Here is a 23218-nt window from a genome sequence, read left to right as displayed (position 1 = left end):
TACTGAAGGTGCAGCAGGAAGCCTGAAAACAGAGACAGACAGCAGAAAATCACAGGAAAAGTGACAGGAGAGACTGAAAGGCAGCAGAGCATCAGAAAAGCAGAGAAAAGCAGCAGAAAGTCACAGAAAAAAGGCAGTAGGATCATGGGGAGCAGGGGGACAGCAGAAAATAACAGAAAAAGTGGCAGGAGAGACTGAAAGGTGGCAGAAGCAGTGGAAAAGCAGGGAGAGGCAGCAGAAAGTCACAGGGAAAAGGCAGTAGATGGCACGGGAGGCTGAAAGGCAGCAGGGACAGCAGGAAATCAAGGAGAAGCTGAGAGGTAGCAGAAAAGGGGAGACGGAATTGGGAGGAGATCAGGAAACTAGCCGGGGGGGCAGCTAGGAGAGAGAGAACGAGTCTGGAATTTAAGATAGGGAAGGGACTGGGATTCAGTAAAACATGCCCCAACTCGGCGTTGCAAATGACAGTGGTTTTACTGAACAGGGGAGATGGTGACACCATGTCTTATTGGCTCCCTTGCACCCACCCACATATACATACAATGGCAGCAGGGGTTAGAGAGGCTTGGTGCAGGGGCTGAAGTCCACTGAAGTCCAGGAAGAGAGAGAGAGAGAGAGAGAGAGTCCAAATTGTAGGAGGAGGTGTGCAGGTAATATCTACCTGTCCCAGGCTGGAAGTTGATCCTCGATGGCCAGTCGGGGTCTCCTTCAGCAAGGTGTTACCCAGAGGGGGTCACCAGCAGGGCCTCTGGGGTGGATAGGTGACATGAAGCTGGTCTGGTCGAGATGGAAATGGCATTCCCACTGGGTCTGCCTTCACTACCCATTTTTATAGGAGCAGACCTTGTCTGACCCTAGTGACAGGAGGCATGCCCAGGCAAGGGTCAGCCCCTGGTGTACTGAGCATGTGTGCTCCATGCAGGCATGTGCAGTTTTGGGTGTCTGTAATGGTGAGGTACAATAATAGAGTTGCTGGTTCTGCAGGGTCTTTTGTCTTTCAAATGCTGGGTTCTTGTCTCTGTTTCTGGGTGAGGTCCATGGTTCCTGGATGAATCAATGTGAGGTGATGGCCCAGTCATTACAGGCCATTCAGTAGAGGCCTGCTACCATTGTATTTCTATCATTCCCAATCACTCTCATTCATCCGGGAACCAATTTACATGGGAGGGAACTTGACTCATACAGTTGCAACACAGGGGACGCCCGGGCAGAGGACACAAGATGGAGACTTGACATACGAAATGGAAACTTGACACGACTTTGGTTCACTTACAATCACAGGTCTAAACCATACAATATCCATATGAAACAATAAAAGCAATACAAAAATGATAATAATACAATATACAACAGTAAAGATCAATGCAAACCCAATAATAATGCGATATAAAACAGTGGATATCCAAAACCAAAAACTTGCTACCAAAATAAAAATGTTAAAGCTTATTCTAAGTCTGAGCTCACTTATGCTTGTCTATAGGGAATAGAGAAGGAAAGAAAAAAAAGCCAGAAATAATTGGGGAAGGGAAGGGAATGCATAACTATCGTGTGTGTGTAGGCGCGTGTGCATGCGTGTGTGTGAGAGATAAGAAAAACTGGGTGTTTTGCTACAAAATTAAATGCAGATTGCCAAAGAGACTCACAGGGAGGAATCCTGGAAATCAGTGGCAAGGGTTAAGATTCCACCCCACATTTTCTACATATGGAAGCCTCAATCCTGCAAAAACATTTTGCCTTTGAGCTCAGTGGAATTACTCCCACATAAATATCAGCATGATTTAAGACCTAGAGTAGCCTCCATATTTTAATAATTTAGTTATAGCGTCTCTTTGCATGACAAACAGCTATGTCTCCAAGCAAGCTGATACATTTGAGTTCTTCCATCAGCCTAAATGCATTTATTTACAGTTGGTTCATTGCACAACACTGAAGAGAGTGTATGAAGTAACACATGTGAAGTCTTTACACAGGACTTTTCATTCCAAATCCTTTAGGTTATGCTGGCACTGCAATTTAGGGGTGACCCTAAGAGTCACTCCCAACTAGCTGAGGTAACTGGAGCCTCCCATCCAAATGTGTGTCATCTGGCTGCAGCTGAAGGCCAACAGGTTTCTGTTCCTGAAGCAGAATTCTTCTAGGAGTTAGTCTGCCTCCTGTTCTTTGCTTCTGCCATGTTGGGCTCCAATCAGAGACAATAGTAACAGGAAGGGATGGAAGCTGTGGGCTCACTGCTGGCTTCCTGTAGTACCTTGGTAAACTCTGAACATACTGCAGGTGGAATAAAAATAATCTGGATTTGAACTTCTAGGATCAGACTAGACTGCTGGTAGCAGTGCAAGAAAAAGTGTTCTTAAGGTAAGTGGTCAGAGGGTTAGGCCAGGAAGGTGACAATAAGTTGCAGTGTAGACCTTTTCTTACATACCATGGGACTGATCCTGATAACTTTATCCATACACATGTACAGGTTTCCCTTGCTTTATGTGGGTTCTGTATGTGCAAATTCACTGTTATGCATGACCCTTTTTATACCAAAAATATTATATGCAAGGTAAATTCACTCTTATACAATTGGTGTGGTGGAAGTCTGTAGTCAGCTGCTTTGTGTGGGGCATTGTGGCAGTGACACGCAACAAAATATAATCTCTTGTGTGAATCTGTGCTTCTTGCTCGTTGTCTGCAACACGTGTTTCTGTAGTTGCTATCCCCGTTATGATAATGTCCTGTGCTTGTGTATACTGTCTGCTGTTGGCGAGTACCAAAATCGTCTTGTAAAAGTAGTAGAAATGGGTCTGGGTGTCAGTACAGTCAAGGTCTTGGAACATATCCCTATTTGTTACATTGTAAAATGGGTTCCCTTTATGTGAATTTGAGTTATGCCCTGTTTTCCAGCAATGCATGTACAGCAAGGGAAACCTCTATTTAGAGTTCCTGGGGTAAGGGCTACCCAAGTGGGTAAGGGCTTCAGAACTGGTCCTCTCTACAGAGATGACATCACTCATGATGCAACAGCTTCTCAACAGGATGTATGGACACTGCATGACAGAATCAGAGATTTACATACATTAACAGTGTCTAATCCTGCAAGACCTCATTTCCAGGGACTGCCAATAGAATGAAATGGATTTTTCTATCATTACTTGCACTGTAGTGCTGTCTAGAGGCCACGACAACAAGCAGGGTCCCAGTGTGCTTGGTACTACACAGGCACTGCACCTCCTCCTGCACAATCCCCTGTATTTGGATTCTGCACCCTACACTGCTCCAGCCCCTCCTTCACATCTAATACTGCATTTATTCACACAGCATTACCCTCCCCGCAATAAGAAAGACAGCTTATTACAGCAAGGCAGAATGAAGCAAAAAAGATCTTTTTCGGAGTCTTCTGTACCATGATACAAGCTGACCTATGCCTGAACACCCCAGCTGCATGGAGCAGGGCTGGAGTCCTCTCTTTAGCATTTTCCACCTTCCCCCTGTTGTGCTGTTAACAGCTACTGCAGGGGGTAGCAGGGCAGGCCCTATGGGGGAGGCTACAGGACCTGAACCTGTTCAGCCTCCACAATAGAGGGAGGAGAGGGGATCTGGTGGCCATCTATAAACTTGTCAAGGGGGACCAGCAGGCAATGGGAGAGTCCCTGTTCCCCTGAGCACTACTGCGAGTAACAAGGAATAATGGCCATGGAGAGTAGATTCAGGCTACATATCAGGAGGCATTATGTCACAGTCAGGGCAGCTAGGATCTGGAACCACCTTCCAAGGGAAGTGGTGCTCACTCCTGGGGGTCTTCAAAAGGAGGCTAGATAGCTACCTAGCCAGGTCATTTGACCCCAGCATCCTTTCCTGCCCACGGCAGGGGGTCGGACTTGATGATCTGCTTGGGTCCCTTCCCACTCTACCAACTATGAAACTATGAAGAGGGCAGCGGCCACAAGAGGATTCAACCTGTAGCTGTTGGCCCTGCAGCAATGGAAGGGGAAGCTATGCTAATGACTGGACTCTGTCCCTGCTCTGTGGGGCTGTATAGGCTGCTATGGGTAGATCACAGCAGGATATGTTTGGTCAAGCTAGTTGAGCTGACCAGTTTTAGTTTTGCTGCTGGGTTTGGCCAAGGAACCACCATTCAGGGACCTTGCCTCTGCTGCAGCCAGGCTAGTGGATAATACCCAGAGGCCACCCCAGGCTTGTTAGTTATGCAAAACAAACAAAAGAAGTTAAACAAGTTATCACTTAGCTGTCTTCCAGTTGTTCTTCCAGGCTTCACCCCCTGGCTGCCTTTTAGCTGGCCGAGGCCCTGCTCTGGGCTCTCCTGGTAGCTGCTTAACCCCCTAGCAACTCCAGGCAGCCTGCCTCCTGGGCCAGATGCAGTTCCTTGAGGCTGCTTTCAGTGTCTTTTATCCTCCCCACTCTGGGCTCATGTGGCTAATCCTCTCTCACTCCCCACACCTGTGTCAGCTCCCTTGCTGTGGGACTCACTACATCCCAAGACCTGGTTCCCCAGCCTCCAGTGAGTTCTCCCAGGTCTGGGGTGGGTGTGCAGAAGTGCTTCTGGGGTATGGGGCTGTTCAGACTCCCCCAAACCCCTAGTAATGGGGCAGGACCCTGTTATAGGCTGAAACATTTAGTCCTAGCTAGGCCAGTGCTGAGGGCAGACCCCTGCTGCCATTCCAGCATGGAAATTGGTTTCCTGGTTTAACACATGCACCTCTGTTTGGGATGGCTGATTTTTTTTTTTTTGGGGGGGGGTGCATGTGGTATCCAAATAAATATGGGTATTTCTCCCACAAGTGCAGCCAATAATTCACATGCATAGTATGAATGTGAGAGAGAATACAAATGAACTGGCAAAATGTATAAATGGATAGGGATTCTGAGGGCTAAGGCCTTGCTGAATTATGACTTGCAGCAATCCTGTGAGGTAGAGCATGATAAACACTGTCCACATTTTACACATGGGTAAACTGAGGTAAGTCAAAACCGAATGACTTGCTCAAGATCACCCCATGAGCCTGACAGAGCAGGAAACTGACATCAGGAGTAATGTCCTGGCTTTATGGAAGTCAGCAGTAAAAATTCACTAGACTTTAAAGAAGCTACTATCTCACTCAGATATCCTGATATTGTTTGTCACTGTGCACGTGACCATGCTCCCTCCTCTTTGGCTGCCTTCCCAGACATACCTAACAGGCTCTAAAGTGCTCAAAAGTAAGAGGAAGAATTTTTAAAATTACGAGCCAGAATCCTAGTTGGTATCATGCACAAAACACTAAGGAATTATTTGGAAATAATGTTTTACACCAGCAAGTACATGCTTCCAAAGCTGCACTGACCTCATTCCAGGCTGAGTGCTCTGGCCTTTACTGAGCACTTGGATACCAGGGTTAGTCATTGAGAATCTGAATAGAATGGGATAAAATATGGATTTGCATTATTCTTACAGCCTCTGCTTTTAAACCACACAATGTTCTTTTCCAAGAAATGTATCAGTATCATGTCAGTGATTTAAAAATGGAACTTCAACCATAATTTTCCTGCTTTTTTGGCTGCAGTCTAGCTTATTTATTTCAACTTCTCTTTCTTGTCTCTTTTTCTCTCCACCCCTCTTCTCTTGTGTAGAACAGTTTAAGATCTTCACATGCATAAGCAAATAATTCTATTGTTCAGTTAGCATAAGACAGTGGCATTCCAAATCCATCACTGCACAGCTGGTGCTGGCAGTCAGCCAACCACTCAGTCCTCCTACATGTGGTCAGTATTAAAGGAAGCACAGCCTTCTCTTTTCCTGCTGCCATGGAACATTTCAAGTAATCACTAGGAAATCAGGCTAAGTCTGTCACAACATAACTGACTTTCCACATAAGGCCCCCAGTGTTGTAGAAAAACAACGATACAATAGAACATGGAATCCAATACCTGCCTACTCCTACAAACCAAACCTTTTAGAAACAAGCCATGTTTTTAATAACTGAGTGTGTTTGGTATTAGACTAGAGATCTCGGTTACACTGATCACTTGAAGACATGCGCATGTCTTCAAGGTAGTCATTGCCATGTAGTGCTGTATTGAAGGGTGTTTTCCATTGCTACCAGTGTGTCCCAACTAAGCTTAGAATCAAGTCATTTTGTTTCTATCAACTACCTTGATGGGCAGTGGTGAGAAGATGGAAGCCATGTGTATTGCACCTCCAGCCACACATGGCGATTGTCACGGGGCGGGGTCCTAGGAGTGGCTGTGATCTCTCCGGACGCCCCCTATCATGCCAAGTCTGAGATAAAGCACCCTCGTTCTCACCCGCCACATCTTTGATGTTAGCTGTTTTATAAGGGAGGCTGCCTTTTTGTCCCCTTGGACACAGTGTTCTGGTTTATTCTGGCCCCTGTTCTGTATTGACTGACTTGGTGCACCCCAGCCTTATGGGCTGTGCGTGGCTCCTACCACCCCTGTACCATGCCCCAAGCCTCACAGATGTACCAGAGGTTGTAGGGTCACTCTCTTGCTGCTCCCTTATGGGCTTCCTGGGCCTGTCTTAATTGCCTGCGCCCTCACGCGGATGCTCCCTGGCCTCTCTCATGGCTGTGCCCACACTGGGGCCTCTCACAATTGGGGTTCAGGTGACTGTAGCCGTGCCTGGCCCCTGAATCCCCTCCTTGAGTCTTAAGCGAGCGCTCTCTGGGGCTTCTCGTGACCGTGCCCACACTGGGGCCTGCTCTCGTGACCATGCCCGCACTGGGGCCTGCTCTCGATTGGGGTTCAGGTGGCTGTAGCCATGCCTGGCCCCGAACCCCCACTCCTTGGGTCTCAAAGCGAGTGCCCGCTCTGGGGTTTCTCACAATTGGGGCTCAGGTGGCCATAGCCATACCTGGCCCCCAAATCCCCTCCTTGGGTCTACAAGTTCCTGTGGGGCTCAGGCAGCCTCAGCCTTACCTGGCCCCCCAATCCTTTGTGCCCCTTCTCAGGGCTGGGGTCAGTGCACCCCCGAATGCTGTGCCCTCTCTGGCACCGGGGTCCTCACACTACCGTGGAGCCCCTATGAGGCCTCCTCCAACCCCTATTAGCCTCACCCGGTCCCCTGGTCTTATAAAACTACAAACAGAAACTCAAGCCCCTGGGCTACGACATAAACTCTAAGCCAACTGGCTAACCATCATTCAAACCCCTACCAGGGCTTCCTCCACCTGGTATCCTCAAGTAGAAGCTGCTCAGGCCATCAGGCTTCTCTACTCTGCTTATTCCAGCAGAGCTCCCTCTTCCTCGGCTGCTAGCGGGGAACTGCCTCTCTAGCCTCAGCCTGGATTGTATTTATATAGGTCAGACCCTGCTCCCTTCCGGTCAACTGACCAACTGCCGTTGCCCCAGCAACCGGCACCTGTACCTCTTTGTAGGCGCAGGGCACTGAAGTGCCCTGTGACACACCTCCCCCCTTAAGTTCAAGACTCACTAAGAGCAGGGTACTGAAGTGCCCTGCGACAGTGATAAAGTACAAATGATGGTGGTGCTAGTCATGTGTAATTTTTTTGTCAAAATAGAAATTGCCATAGGAAGTATTAGTTCTTAAGTAAATGTTTTCTTTTTCAATCACAAATAGCTTTAAACTAAACTGACTGGTTTTCATAACTTCCTCCCTCCTCAAAAAATATTTAGGTGAAAACTAAAAATTAAAGAAAACAAACATGTTAGTATTTGGTCATTTTGACCAACTCCATATAGCACGGGTCCCCTAGTGGCCATAGAGAGAGTTGCACCATGAAATGACACCTTCCAAAGCAGTGGTGACAGTGAGAATTAATCCTCAACATCTATTTGCCCATATTAGTAAATATAATTAACAGATTTACTAGTTCCTTCTTTGGAGATGATCCCACTGCTTTCAGAGGCTGCTTCCACACTTTTCAGCTCCAAAACCTTGGTCCTCCTCAGTGCTTCACAGACTAAGATACTTTAATGACTTATGTTGTCCAGAAACTGAAGTGCTGTTCTACTCTGTAAAGGAATAACTTAATGAAAAGCTCCTTCTTAGTCAATGGATTTACTCTCTATGTATCTAGAGTCACATCCTGACTTTAGTGACAAAATATATATTTTTATTGCTACAACATGTACATTGCTAGTGATTCATGAAGAGGATACTGTATTTTCTTACATACCACATGCCCCTTTCCTCAAAAAAAGCATCCCCCAAAACTATTTCCTTTGCTGGGAAAGCAACAAAACGAGATGCTGTGTATGCCATGCCAAGATGGTGGAGTCCTATGTTAACCTTCTCACAGCCATAGCTGTTGGCTGAGCACTATAGTTTGTGCCCAAAGCACCAAGCATGTTACCTGTAGTATCCTGATGAGGCTTGTGATGTGGAAGCAACACTTTATTTACAAGAGCTTACAAAATAATTATGTAAAGAACTAACAGTCTTGAAACTGCCTTTGCAAAAGCCTGGGATCTAACTTTTTGTGACATAAAGTAAGTCCTCTTTGAACCATAGAATGTCCAAGAAGTATGGCATCACATGAGACAGTATGGGTGAGGCAGTTAGCACCAAGAAGTCTCGGTGCCATACTTCCTGGAAACTCTGTGTTCTCAGGATGATTTACTCTATGTGATATAGTCAGCTATAACCCTGGAAATATCTTTTTTTCCACATTCTGCTTTTCAAAACCAAGGTTCATGCTTTATTGGGGGGCATGTTGTTCAAGAGAAAATGTGGTAACTTGTTCTTAAAGTGCTCCAAACAAGTCTCTTAGAAACAGACTCCATACTTTTTTAAAGTTTTACATTTTGATTTCATGTGGAGTTAAGTTTCTTTAGGCTTTGGCACAGGTTACCTGTATAACACTACAAATCTGAGGAATGTTGTGATGTCATTAAAGGATGGTGTTTTTAAAGCAACCTCTGGTGAAGACTTCATGTCATTTCAGATGACTATGAGGGCTGGTGAGCAGGGGAGAGGACAGGAAGCTGTTTTTTATCCCTCACCCGTGGTGGGAGATAGGGCTGGACACAGGCATGGGTGAACCAGGCAGCTGCCTTGGGCCTGGACAGAAAGGTTGCTCAAAAAGGTTATTTTTAAAAATTATTATTATCATTATCTCTAGTGAAGGGGCTGGGAGGGTGATACTAAAAGTTCACCCAGGCCTGCCAGGAGTCTAGGTATGGTGCTTGTAGAAGAGCAGGGGGGGAGAGAGTGGCATATAACTTGGAAGAGAAACCAGCATGGGCTCCACAGTCAGCAGGAGCTCAGCCAGAGTGGAGGGTGGGAGGGGAGAAATCTTGAAAAACTGTTTGAAGTGGTGATGGTGGGGGATAGTAAAGAGAAAGGAGTGAAATAAAAATGTAATAAAATAATAATAAAGGGCTAAAATCTTGCAATGTCTCAGTGAATTGAGATTGGGTTGGAGGTGGGGGGGTTGGGTTTGGGGGCAGAAGGGCTGGGATGGGATGGGGGAGTGGTCTTGGCCCCAGAGACTATGAAATGGGAGGAATAGCCAGGGCTTGCTGCCTGGCACAGAATAAACATCAAGGCAGAACTGAGGGGAAGTGTAGCACAATAAAGTGGCTGGCTGGCAAGGAATGGGGGGTTGGCTCATAGATTTTCATAGATTTCATAGACATTAGGGCTGGAAGGGACCTCGGGAGATCATCGAGTCCAGCCCCCTGCCCAAAGGGCAGGAAGTCAGCTGGGGTCATAGGATCCCAGCAAGATAAGCATCCAATTTACTCTTGAAGGTGTTCAATGTAGGTGCTTGAACCACCTCTGCTGGCAGACTGTTCCAGACCTTGGGGGCTCGGACAGTAAAGAAATTCTTCCTTATGCCCAGCCTAAAACGGTCTTGCAGGAGTTTGTGACCGTTCGACCTCGTCATCCCATGGGGCGCTCTGGTGAACAGATGTTCCCCCACATCCTGGTGGTCACCACTGATAAACTTGTAGGTGGCCATCAGATCACCCCTGAGCCTGCGCTTTTCCAGGCTAAAGAGTCCCATGGCTCTCAGCCTGTCATCGTAAGATCTGTTTTCCTGACCTCTGATCATGCGCGTGGCTCTCCTCTGGACTCTCTCCAGCTTCTCCACATCCTTTTTGAATTGTGGAGCCCAAAACTGGATGCAGTACTCCAGCTGCGGCCTCACCAAGGCCGAGTACAAGGGGAGAATGACGTCCCGGGATTTGCTCGAGAAGCATCTATGGATGCACGCCAGCATTTTGGTCGCTTTACTAGCCACAGCATCGCATTGCAGGCTCATGTTCATCTTGTGGTCAATGATGACCCCCAAGTCTCTTTGTTCTGTAGTGCTAACCAACGTAGCACTGCCGAGCCTATAAGGGTGCTGCAGGTTTTTCCTCCCAAGGTGGAGAACCTTGCATTTTTCGGTGTTAATTGCTCGCTCTGCAATTAAATGCTGAGAGGGCTGTTATCCACTTGGAAGGGTGGGAGGGGGGTGGGGCAGGAAGACCACTAGAGATTTGGAGGGTGGCTGGGAGCTGTGTATTTTGGAATGCTGGAGGAATAAAAGGAAGGGGTTTTATTTCCCCAGAGCACCCATATAATACCCTGGAACGACCTGGGCAACATGAATCGAAGATAAACCTCAGCTGTAGTGGCATATCTTTGAAATATTTAGAAGGTACTTATGTCAGTTTAACATCCCTTAACTAATACCTGCTCTTGTTTCAGATGCCTTTACGATGTTTTTAAGGTAATTTGTGCCAAGACCCTAAATATGTTTAAAAATCTGGTCTTTCTGAGGTTGCAGAGCCAGCAGTTAGGAAAAGTGCGCATTCACCTTCCATATATTTTGTTTATTTGCCAACCCAGCACATAAGTCTAAGACACAAGAAAAGTGGCCCCCCACTAAGCTGTTTTTGCTTAGTTGCTTTACAGAGTAGAGATAATATTTCAAGTCCAGACTAAAGGAATGAAAAACTAGAAGTGCTGAAATGTTCACACCAGATGAGACATTCATGTGCATTGCAAAGCCCTCTCTTGGTCTAACTACTAACTCCTCCTTAACAGGAAGATTTTTCTGAGCCAGCTAAATACTTTTATCTAAATATATATAGTTTATAAGTATAATGAGAAACCTGTGCACCCTTGTAGCTTTGAGTTTTACCTTGGAAGCCGGTCCCCAAGCTGGTTGTAAAACTTTCACTCTTCAAATACCTATAGCTTTGTTAAGTATTCACCATTTGGGTTGAAATCTTCTTCCCTGATCTTTTCTCAGAGATGATTATGTTTTTAAAAAGCCGTTAGTCTCCAAATATATAAAAATGTAATATTCTTTGCAGACAGACACAATTACTTTTTACTTGAAGAATGGGTAATTCTGTTCATTTGTCTTCCCCTTCAGCAACATTTCCCCTCCTCCCCAAGCAATTTTTTCTAGGATTACATTTTTCGTCTTTCCTTATTGCTTGTATGGCATACTCTTGCTTGCTCAGTGGCTGGTCTCAGTAGTTTACAAGCTACTAGCATCTCACAGGTAGAGCTGTCTTTTAACTCATATGCTAAGAGGTAAATAATGTGCTGACTCCCTTTATGAATCTTATGAGCATCTCATTGGCTTTGGTCCAGTCTAGAAGATTACTTGCAGTTGCTCATTTGTATCAAAGGTGCCAATCATACTTTTTGTCCCCTAAGTTAATATGGTCTTGGAGTTGAATTTATGCTTCTCCCTGATATGTTGAGCTATATCCTGGACTGCTATATTCACATTTGTGTAAAACTCTTGAGACAAGTGATCAATGTCTGTTCATTAAAGCATGTCCGTCAGAATGATTTTTCTGATGGAATATTCAGTTTCCTGAAATAGCCAAATTTTAGGAGGAAACACTTTCAATTGTCTTAAAAATTGTCATGTTCTTTGGAAAAATCAAGACGAAATATTTAGTTTTATGTTGATTTGACCAAAACCTACACATACCCTTTGGAATTGGTTCAACAAAACATTGAACCTCATTTCCTTATCAGTGCATCCCAGTATAGGAGTTGTAGTTCTGGTCCCCATTCTTTCATAAGGGCTTGCTTTCAAGAGGACAAAATCTCTCATAAGATGATGAGGATGTGATATGGTCTGGGGGTTCATGGGGTGTCATGAATGTTTCTTATGTTTATTTCACCGATGTGATATGTGTAGTCTTGTTGGAAAGCCCATGTTATGCTACATCCATTTATGTTGCTTTTATCAGTGCATAGATCATGTTACGTGTTCTGAATATATCTTTATGAGTTTGGACATTGTTTAGCCAAGAAGCTGAGGGATGTATACCTAAGGACAACTGCCACTGTAACAATGCTGATAGGGGCAGCTTGGAGTTATTTAGGGATGTTGTATGCCTGGTCTTTGGATTTTTTCCTGGGTTGGAGAAGGTGCCAGCAGCCAGGGCTGGCAAAATCAGCAGGAAACCTGAGTTTTGGAGATACTGGCAGATCTCAAAAGGCTAGGGTATAGCTAGATGAGAGGATAAGAAACTTTACTTGTCTTTTTATTCTGTCTCCAAACTTATGGTTAGTTTTTCTTGTATCATTCTTTTCTCCTAAATAATAAATCCTTATTTTTTATTTCCTTACTGATTGCCTGTGGTGAAGAGTGATCTCTGGGCAAGTGATATTCTGGGTTAGCCCACTCTGTGGAAAGGAGGACCTAAAATTTCTTCCACAGCCCAAAGAGGAGGCATCCTAGGGCTGGCAAAGATTCCCCTTCTGCACCTGTGAGGTCTGGTATAAGGTCAGTGAAGCTGAGTCTTGCAGGGATAAGAAGTTATTCTGGGGCAAACTTTGGTCTGTTTCTTTAGACAAGTGGCAGGACAGCAGGAAGAAACTTGAAGGCTCTGGGGGGACTCTGCAGACAGGTTTGTGATAGAGGATTTCTCCCAGACCGAAGGATGGTGGTACATTAGTTTCATAGACTTATTTCCTGTGAATAAGCCTGGCTCACAAGAAGCAATGGAAACATCAAGCCCCTGGATGATAGCTTCTAGAAGGCAACAATGCCACAATGAGCAAATGCAGTTTAATGTTGAACCAACCCCATTTCGGGTCAGATCAATAAAACAACTCGGTCTTGGGAATGTCAAAGTGCTTTGTTTTGTTAGAAACTCAAATCGAGATGTTATTGACTTGTTTCCAAAGTCCAGTGATGAAATAATATAATTTCCCTCAAGACACATTTTGATTTTTGCTCAGCTCTACTGCTTGCAGTCTTTGGACTCGGATCTCAGTAAACAGATGTCATTCAGCTTTGCTTAGGACAGACACTCCCACCTGTACTTTTTTATGCCCCACTCCAGCCCTAGAAATTCATGGCTTATTTTTCCTACCAGCCATGAGATTTTTTTCCCCTTTGCATTTCCCTATATCATACTATCCCTATGTTCCTAGCTTTGAAATCAACTGTAATTGTTCTGAGTGTTTCTTTTATAAATTTGAAATCACTAGACAATCTCTGCGATGTCTTTCCCCACTGATGCCAAAGTCATAGATTTCATAGACATTAGGGCTGGAAGGGACCTCGGGAGATCATCGAGTCCAGCCCCCTGCCCAAAGGGCAGGAAGTCAGCTGGGGTCATAGGATCCCAGCAAGATAAGCATCCAATTTACTCTTGAAGGTGTTCAATGTAGGTGCTTGAACCACCTCCGCTGGCAGACTGTTCCAGACCTTGGGGGCTCGGACAGTAAAGAAATTCTTCCTTATGTCCAGCCTGAAACGGTCTTGCAGGAGTTTGTGACCGTTCGACCTCGTCATCCCTTGGGGCGCTCTGGTGAACAGATGTTCCCCCACATCCTGGTGGTCACCCCTGATAAACTTATAGGTGGCCATCAGATCACCCCTGAGCCTGCGCTTTTCCAGGCTAAAGAGTCCCGTGGCTCTCAGCCTGTCATCGTAAGATCTGTTTTCCTGACCTCTGATCATGCGCGTGGCTCTCCTCTGGACTCTCTCAAGCTTCTCCACATCCTTTTTGAATTGTGGAGCCCAAAACTGGACGCAGTACTCCAGCTGCGGCCTCACCAAGGCCGAGTACAAGGGGAGAATGACGTCCCGGGATTTGCTCGAGAAGCATCTATGGATGCACGCCAGCATTTTGGTCGCTTTAGTAGCCGCAGCATCGCATTGCAGGCTCATGTTCATCTTGTGGTCAATTATGACCCCCAAGTCTCTTTCTTCTGTACTGCTAACCAACGTAGCACTGCCGAGCCTATAAGGGTGCTGCAGGTTTTTCCTCCCAAGGTGGAGAACCTTGCATTTTTCAGTGTTAAACACCATCAGGTTCTCGTCTGCCCATTTGCTGAGCTTGTCCAGGTCAGCCTGGATCACCCGCCTATCTTCTGGCGTGGATGCTTTGCCCCAAAGTTTGGTGTCATCGGCAAACTTGGCCAGTCCACTCCTAACTCCAATGTCCACATCATTAATGAAGATGTTGAACAGTATGGGTCCCAGGACAGAGCCTTGAGGGACCCCACTGGTTACAGGGCACCATGATGATTGACTGCCATCAATCACAACCCTCTGGGTCCGACCACGGAGCCAATTTCCCAGCCAGCGGATCATGGTGGAGCCAAGGCCACAACTGGGCAGTTTGGCCAAGAGGTGATCATGGGATACCAGATCAAAAGCTTTTTTGAAGTCAAGATATATGACATCAATCTCTTCTCCCTTGTCCAGGTGATAGGTCACCTGGTCATAGAAGGAAATGAGATTGGTCAAACAAGACCTACCTGCAACAAACCCGTGCTGGCTGTCCCTTAGAATGTTAGCCTGGGCCAGTCCATCAAGGATGGCCTCCTTAATAAACTTTTCTAAGATCTTCCCCAGGATAGAAGTCAGGCTAATGGGCCTGTAGTTAGCCGGATCCACTCTCCTCCCTTTCTTGAAGATCGGCACCACATTGGCCTTCTTCCAGTCTTCGGGCACTACACCAGAGTGCCAGGAGTTTTCAAAGACCCGTGCCAGGGGCTGGGCTATGACGCTCGCCAGCTCCTTGAGTACCCTGGGGTGCAGGTTGTCAGGGCCAGCTGACTTGAAGGTATCCAGCTTCTCAAGGTGTTCCTTCACGAGGTCAGCATTGATGGAGGGTAGGGGATCCCCCTCACCCAGATTTCCCTGTCCCATAGCAGGCATGGGCATCCCGTGTGACTGATGAAAGACTGATGCAAAGTACCTATTTAATAGGTTGGCTTTTTCCTGGGCGTCAGTTGTCAGTTGCCCCATCTGGTTTAGCAGGGGTCCAACATTGCCCTTGCTTTTCCTCTGGCTCCCCACATACCTGAAAAAGGACTTTTTGTTGTCCTTGATGCCTGAAGCTATTTGGAGTTCAGTTGCAGCCTTGGCTTTCCTGGTTTGCTCCCTGCAGGACCGGACCAGCGCGGAGTAATCCTCCTTGGATTCATTTGTTCCGATAGGTCTCTTCTATAGGTACTTTGGGAAAGTACATCTATTTGCAGACCATAGCAAATTAGGAATGAAATGTTCATATTCTTTTGGAATTATGCCATAGTTTTTATAGTTTTCCTAAGAAACTGCTTTACAAGCATCTCCATCTTCATAATTCATTGAGTGGATTGTAGGATGACTTGTATTTCCCTCTTGCTATATTAAGTAGAGCGATGTTTCAAATCCTGGTAAAAGTGCTTTTAGCTCTCAGGCCATTCTTTGAGCGGCTATCTCTGAAGGTCTTGTACAGGACTGAATCTTGGCATTCTTTTTTCTTTCTACCGGAGGGTTCAAAATGTCACACAACAGTGGAAAAAGACTTTAGGGAAAGAGCTGCTTTCTTCTAACAATGAACAAGGAATGTTTCGGATATGGGAAACCTGATTTATCCTTAGAGCTTCTTTTTCTTTGTTTGATGGTAAAACCTCTGCCTAAAATGTTCCCCAGATTCCTCTTTCCAGCACACATTCAAACAAACAGCTCATGCATTCTCTTTAACAAGGGTAGAAAAGTCATGCTTTTTATAACACAAGGGATCCTGACTCTTAAAGGTATTTAAGAATACATCCATATGCACTCATTCTTCTCAAACAAACATAATTACATGTCCTTTAAAATCAAAGTAATTATGACTTGGTTACTTGCAGTCTCAGGCCACTGGATGCAGTGACTCAGGAGATCCCTCTTTTCCTATCCTTCAGCAGTTGTGACATTGTGGTGATGCATTTGGAAAGGAAACTGATTAAAAATATATATTTTATATGCCACTGATGTTTGTTTGTGTACACAAGAGAGGTAACCTTCCTATTGCTATGTGGCTCTGGACAATTATCAGAATATTCAGGTTCTTAATGATGCTTTTTGTTATATACCTGTTGTTCAAGCCCCACTATTCAAGATACTGGGGATCTTACATGGTTTGTTTCAACCAAGCCACATGCAAAGCAGGTCTCATTGATTGGCTGTAAAGAAGCAGAAAGTAGGAATAATTGAGTTTGTCTAGTAATGTTAAGAATTCTGCTAATAAATTAAGCTTATGCTGTGTCTGGGTTATTGCTAATTTCCCATATTCTAAAAACAATATTGCTGTCACTAGCTAATATAAAGCACAATAACACTGCAAGGTTGCCATGATTTGGAGTGATTGTTAAACAGATCTCCTTATTATGTATAATTACCTCAATGTCTGAGTGAGCAAGAATGCACAGCAGCTTAATTTTTCTCAAATTTAATTGACACCCCGCAGTATTGTGCAGCATCAGAATATTTTCACAAAAGTGTTTGGCATTCAAAGTAATTTGTTTCTAATTTTGCTCAGTGCTACAAAAGGTTACTCAAGGTAGAGGAAAACAAAAGCAAATTCACTGTTCTAAGCTGTTTAAGACTTTCTAAATGACACGATGAGTGACAGGGAAAAGCTGGTATGCTAGTGGGTAGGGTATTGACAGCTGCTGCAGTGTTAAATATTGTATAGCATGGAGATATAGAAAAGAATAAACCATCAGTCACTTTTCTATTGTGTTCTCTAGTAAAAAAAAATAAATAAAAAAAAGAACTTAAAGCAAGGGACACATCTGAATTAAAGTTGTTAAAAAAGCAGATTTATTACCTAAAGGAAATATGTTACAGACAAACAGAGCCTGGACATACAATACATTTATGTTAATGATATTCATTTACATTGCTTTTGTATACCAATGTAAAGTATGCCAGGATTCACAGGGGGTAGAAAGGTGGCTTTTTCCTAGACTGCAAGCTGTTATTGCTATGTTTTATCACCAGGTGGCAGGGGATGCCAGCTACAGACTGTTTCCCAAAGCAACCTGTGGAGGCACAACCCCTGTAGTGGTGCAAGTTACACTGATGTTGTTGTATCTCTGATTATTTCAGGAGTAATTTTACCGTAAGTGGGATGAAGTTGCCTTCGTGTAGGGTAAACATTTGTCCATTCCTTGTTTACATTGGTGTAAGTGTATTCCATGTCTAGGCTCTCAGACACGTACACATACCTGCATCAACACTATCAGTAGGGTTCTGACAAGCCCATAAACACCTTTGTAGGGGATGGAAACAACGTTTTACAAGTTCAGAATCAATCTACATGTGTGAGAGAGGTGCCATCTTGGCCAACACCAAGGATTGAATTGGGGACCTCCCAGAAGTAAATGCATGACTATCCCAGCTTGAGTTAATATGCTCTCAAGCTGAGAGGTATAACAGACTTATATTCTCTGTGTAATGGCAGCAAGAAAGATATGTAACACACACTGACTTAAAAATGCACACAGCAGAGTTTGTGGGTCAGATACTTTGTCCCAACAAGTTCAACTCTGGGCACGTCTACACTAGATGCTTAATGTGTAGTAGCTGAATAATAATGCGCAGTAGCATGTCACAGCACAAACAGTGCTAATATGCTAGTGCATAGTAATATTAGGCTACTGGAAAGTAATGTCACTTAAAAGGTGTTCACCAGCATTACTGCACAGTAACTCGCATTTATTTAGTATTTGATTAAACAAATACTAAATAAATACACAGTAACCACAGCACAGTAGTATAGCATGTAGATGCACCCCCTGCAATGCAGAAGCAACACAAAATGAGCTTAAAGAAAATGGCAACTGACTGTAGAGAATTCATTCTGTGTGGGAAGAATACAGGAGTTACAGAGGTAGTCTAGCCTGGGTTAAAAGGCTTAAACCTTACTCAGTTTTATAAAAAAAACCCAAGTCAGAACCTTTTAATGGATAATTCTAATCTCATGTTCTTCTTTTAAAACCGTAAAGGATAGGCTCTGGATATAGGTGAAAAGAATGGGATTAAAGAAATGACTTTACCTGTAAAGTTTTGTCTCCCTCTTTCTCTCTGGCCCTCAGTAGGCTATGGACGCAATCACTGACCTAGTGAGAATATTGTTGTTTCCGACTTCACTCATGCTTTTCACCAATTCATGTGCTTGTGGAAAGAAATGATTTGGACACATTGGACACATCCACACATACAGGCACATGTACTTGCAGCAGCTCAAATAGAAGCAGTGCAAATTTGCACTGGGGCTTTTTGCCTTGGTGCACGTGCCTTGACATGCACTTTGGCATAGGGCAAATTGTGCCACCTCAGGCAAAATAACCCTGCCTGGATCCTCCTGGATCTGCAGCCAGGGGGAGTTAGAACCCAAGGCCAGCACCTGTACTGTCCCCAGCAGTATGAAAAGCTGCCCTGGCAAGTAGCTCTGGGCTACTTGCTCTCAGGAGCTTCTGGGGCCCAGCCAATTGGTACCTAGGGACACCAACCCTTGGTGCCAGCTGGACTGCTGAACCAGCCCTGAGAGTTCCCTGCACCCTTTACCCACTGTAGCAGTGGCAGTGGGGGCTGTTGCCTGCCTGTGACCAGTTGCACACCTGCCAGACCCAGGTGGGGACTGCACAGCCAGTAAAGGCATCTGTCCCTCTGGGCCAGCTGCTAGTGGGCTGTGGCTGCAAGGTTGGCCTTTGTCCGGCACTACTGCCATGTGTGCCCCTGCCCAGCCATCTGGGCAGCTATCACCCAGAAGATATTCCCGGTGTGGTGGCCTACTTTGAACTGTCAAAGCATGTCCTTCTGGTCCCATTTGGCCAGGAGGTCAGCCTCCTCCAGCTGAATCTTGTACCTATGGGTACTTGTACACATGAGGAGAGTGTAACTCCCCTAAATTGAAACAGTGGGTTTGTAATTTGCTGGTTTTAATTGTGACCCACTGTTTCAATTTAGGGGTTCCATCACTGTGATGGAACAGCGATGCCACACCAGCAGCTAACCTCTCCATTCCTCTGTGCCATGGGCAGGCTCCATCAGGGACAACAACAAAAAAGTTAAAGCTGCGAGGCGCCCACTTTTTTTTTTTTTCCAGAAGAGCCTGCCCACCTCTCCTGCAACCAGGAGCAAGCTGCCAGCAGCCCTTGAGCTGTGGGTGGCCCTGGTGTTTCCCTCCATGGTGGCAGCACCCCCTGGACAGCACCTGCCCACTAGCACCCTGCCTCAGGTGGCCTGGGGGGGGAGGGTGGTGCTGCTGCTGTGGGAGAAAGACCAGGGCCCCTGGAGCTCAGGGGCTGCCAGCAGCTCACTCCCTGGCCATGGGAAAGGCATACAGGCTCCACCAGAATAAAAACAAACAAATAAATAAAAAGCCCCTCACTGTTTTGTTTTTTTTCCTCAGGGAAGCCTACCCACATGAGTTGCCACTGGGCTGTGGGGGATGGGAGGGGGAGGGCATTGCTTCCCTCTGTGGTGGTGGCACCCCCTAGGGCCACCTAGGTGGGGTGCTAGCTGGGCAGGTGCTGCCCCAGTTTGTAGACAACACCTGGCTCAATCCAACAGTGCACAGGGCATAGGAAGCTTGAGTATGAGGTGGGATTCCAGCGCCGTGCACTGTCCCTGCTGGCTTCCTGCCACCTGGGACCACCTAGGAATGGGCTGGCTTGCCCCTGGGACAGTATAGAAAGGCGGCACCTGAGGTGGGGGATGGGGGGACAACTCCAATCCACCCACCCCACCCTCTGGCACAGGCTAGGCAAACCCCAGATAGAATTCCCTCCCCTCCCTTCTCCTTCTCCCATTCTGAAGATGGTACCAGAGCTGGGAAGTGGGTGAGCAGCTCCAGACAAATACAGAACTCCAAACTAGACCTTGATCCCCCAACCCCTGGGATGCAATGGAAAAATGTTTGTTGGGTCCAGAAGAATGCTGTAACTCATGCCACTTCCTGCATGTCTGTCAGACCCCTTAGTGCCTGATCCAAGAAAAAGGCTTAAGTAGAATTTAGACCCCTAGGTCCAAATGAGCAATTCACCCAAACCCCAGCTAACCAATTAAGTGCTTGAGTGTTCATAGCAATGCAAGGTTTTACCTGTAAAGCTACATAAGTATCTAAAGTTCTATTTCTGGGCATCCCTAGAGGTCCTGCAAAATCGAGGATCTCATAGCCTATCTTGTACCTAAGCTCCATGATAAACAAGGCATTCTCATGGATCTTGAACCAAGAGACATGCTCATAAAACATGTCACACAATAATAGCATTAAGCTCAGCCCAAAGCATAGCAGCCACAGGTATATGCATTCAAAAAGTTCATAGTGGTACTGATATCCTCATCTTTTTGATAGCCAATGAAGTTAGAGACTGGAACTGAAATATCTCCTAAGAGAATCCCTGAAGAGCTTAGAATCTTGTGATCTCTCTTGTTATGTGTGGCTAATATCTTCGGGTTACCAAGTATTTTACGCCTTCTCTTCAGTTCTGTGGCTTGTTTTCTGATGCACAATGCCTTACCTGGAGGGCGGAAATCTCTATCTTTCCTCTGCCAGCTGGTTGATATTTCCGATTGCTAGATTGGGAAATCCTATTTTTACCTCTTCCGTTTAATGATATTCCTATGCTGTTCATTGATTGACATGTTTGTGCCTCCTGCTGCTTTTTCTCTTCCACTTTAGTGTGCTGGCGATAACAAATAATCTCCTAGACTTGACAACTTGTCTAGGTCAGGGAAGTTGGGGGCTCTGTGCCTTCAAGGCATGGAGCAATACCCAGATGCTCACATTATTTGATTAATTGAGCAATCATCCTGGGGTTTAAAATTCTGTTTTTTTCAGTCAATTGTGCACAACTGTCCTGGACATTTGGGAACGATGAGATTTTGACTTTGACAGTGCTGGCCACTTTCTCCACAGCTATGTATGGTCTTATCAGTCCTGGAGTTTGCACTGCTCTCAGCCTAGCATCACACCCAGGCTCTGTTCTGGGCTGGAGGGTACCTAGTGAATGTGAGATAGACAGTACCCACAGGTTCATAAGAGCAGAGGACCTAGACAAGTGTTTACAGTGGCAGCATTAGGACCTCAAATTTACAATTCCTGCAGCTCCCCAGGGTACTGTTTTGGTGAAGTCTGGTTTTTATTCAAAGGGCTCAGTGTTTTCACTGCTGTGTCAGTCCACTATAGACAATTCCTGTCTGCATTGCAGCTTCCAATACAGATGCTCAAAGAGACAATAAATTACCCTTGTGCCCTAATTTTCCTAATATGTGCAAAGCCTTAGATCACTAGTCATAGAAGCCTCAGCATCAAAGGGCCCATGGGCTAGACCCTGGCAGAACAGTCCTTTTGATTGCACAGTTCTTTGTATCTATATGGCTTAGGCTGGGAGTCAAGCCACACCAGGTAACAGGAAGTTCAAAGCTATGCCACAAATGTAAAAGCCCATGGGCCTCTCCCCAATCATGTATATACAGCTGCTTTACCTCCAAGACAGGGAACAGGAAGAAAAGGAACTGGGGCCCATTTAGGGCAGAGGGCTTCTTACTGAGTTTTGGTGAGCCATCAAGGGCCACATGACAGGCAGCCAGGGATAGATAAATATTAATTTTCTATAGATTTTAGGGGTCCCATGGGCCAGATGGAATGGTCTGGCAGGCCGCATCTGGCCCGCAAGCTGCATTTTGCCCACCCCTGCATTAAGCACTAGCAAGTCCTTTTTTTTTCTAACTCTCATTGCTTCCCATCTTGCCTACTTGTCTTTGTTCTCCTCACCATGTTGAAGTTTCCACAATCTCTTGGCCTGTATGTCTCAAGCCTTCTCAGCTGTTGCTACCTTTCTGTCTGGGATGCAGGCCTTATCACAACTGTTTTCTGATTGTGAGCTTGTCACAGCTAAGGGTGGTCTAATAGGGAACCCTAGCCCTATTATTGAGAAAGGGTTGAAGGGTTAGAAAAATCTGCAAGGCCTCTTTAAGAATAGAATTTTATGGCCAAAGAACTCAAGGGGCAAGTACTCAAGCAGTTTGAAAGTGACTTTAGAGAAGGACAAGGGGCTCAATTCCCCAAGGCCATCAGAGAATTAGTCTCTGATCAGCAGGGATCTGGGCTTCCTGTTTCTCACAGAAAAATGAAGAAAACCAAGGATTTTACCCTTTTACAGAGGAAAATGTGGATCTCTTATTTTACTGGAGAAACCCATGTATTTTGCAGGTTTGCACAGAGCTCTCTGCAGACAGGCAGAATCCTAGCCTGCAGGGGGCTGGGAGGGAGTGAGAGGAGGGCGCTCAGGCAGGGAGCGCCATGTGCATGTACGTGCGTATGGCTGCCAGACAATAAAACCATGGCTGCAATAAAACCACTGTCATTTGCAACCCTGAGTTGGGTCATGTTTTATTGAATCCCAGTCCCTTCCCTATCTTAAATTCCAGACTCATTCTCACTCTCAGCTCCAGTTCCAACCCTCTCTGCTAGTTTCCTGATCTCCTCCCAATTCCATCTCCCCTTTTCTGCCACCTTGTAGCCTCTCCTTGCTTTCCTGATTTTCTGCTGCCTGTCTCTCTGTTTTCAGGCTCCCGCCCGCCCTGCACCTTCTGTAATCTCCCCTCCCCCCCAGCTTCCCAGCTCCTACTAGCTATCCTGCAGTTCTCTCCAGCTTCCAGCACTTACTGCTGATCTCTGCAACTTCTCTAGCTGCCCTGGTGCCATCCTCTGGCTCCCCACACCCAGAGCCCCTCTTTAACACCCCCAGTTACCTTTAGTCCCATTTTCCCTCCTCTCCCCATCCACATTTTCAGCTCCCCCGTAGCTCTGGCTCCAGTCCCAGATTCTGTTCCGGCATGCTTTCCTGTTCTGCAGGCTTTGGGCGGTCTTTTAATCAATTAAGATTAATTAACCTAAAGTTACCCCGGAGCCTCAGTTCTTCAGCCCAGGCCCCTGTAGTCTACAAGTTCTAATCCCAGTCCAGGTAACTTTCATTCCCTACACTTCTACTTCCTTACCTTAACCTTTC

This window comes from Crocodylus siamensis, chromosome 4 (genome assembly GCF_052110815.1).
Source record: "Crocodylus siamensis isolate JL-2025a chromosome 4, ASM5211081v1, whole genome shotgun sequence".
NCBI lineage: Eukaryota > Metazoa > Chordata > Crocodylia > Crocodylidae > Crocodylus > Crocodylus siamensis.
The sequence above is the reverse complement of the archived record's forward strand: the minus strand, read 5'-3'. Positions refer to the sequence as shown.